Below are 906 nucleotides of genomic sequence, written 5' to 3'. Positions count from 1 at the left end.
AGTCAATGTGGAGTGCTTGTGAGCACGGAGTGTGTAGTAAGGGTGTTTTCCTGCGCTTGCCCTGGCCCAAAGCACTTGTTTTCCCCCAGACCCAAAGTGAATTGGTTAATGAGTTCCATGTCGAAAAGTGAATTGGTTAATGAGTTCCACGTCGGCTGGCGGCGGCGGTTGGCTTTAATAACCGTAGGCGGGCTTAATGCGCGACTAGGGGAGCAATTTGAAAGCGTGGCCGGCGCGAGGGGCGCCTGTGCGGGCGTGGGGAGTCAATGTGGAGTGCTTGTGAGCACGGAGTGTGTAGTAAGGGTGTTTTCCTGCGCTTGCCCTGCCCCAAAGCACTTGTTTTCCCCCAGACCCAAAGTGAATTGGTTAATGAGTTCCATGTCGAAAAGTGAATTGGTTAATGAGTTCCACGTCGGCTGGCGGCGGCGGTTGGCTTTAATAACCGTAGGCGGGCTTAATGCGCGACTAGGGGTGCAATTTGAAAGTGTGGCCGGCGCGAGGGGCGCCTGTGCGGGCGTGGAGAGTCAATGTGGAGTCCTTGTGCGCACGGAGTGTTGAGTAAGGGCGTGTTTCTGCATGTGCCCTGACCCTAAGCATAACCCTAAGCCTAACTCTAAGACTAACCCAAACCCGCGCCCTAACCCTAACACAAAGCCTAACCCTAGCCCGAGCACGAGCCCTCACCCAAACCCTAGCCCTAACCCTAACCCGAACCCTAACACTAAGCCTAACCCTAGCCCGAGCACTAGCCCTCACCCTAACCCTAGCCCTAACCCTAACCCGAACCCTAACCCTAACCCTAACCCTAACCCTAACCCTAACCCTAACCCTAACCCTAACCCTAACCCTAACCCTAACCCTAACCCTAACCCTAACCCTAACCCTAACCCTAACCCTAACCCTAAC

The sequence above is a fragment of the Mustelus asterias genome, unplaced genomic scaffold, assembly GCF_964213995.1.
Source record: "Mustelus asterias unplaced genomic scaffold, sMusAst1.hap1.1 HAP1_SCAFFOLD_3920, whole genome shotgun sequence".
NCBI lineage: Eukaryota > Metazoa > Chordata > Chondrichthyes > Carcharhiniformes > Triakidae > Mustelus > Mustelus asterias.
The sequence above is the reverse complement of the archived record's forward strand: the minus strand, read 5'-3'. Positions refer to the sequence as shown.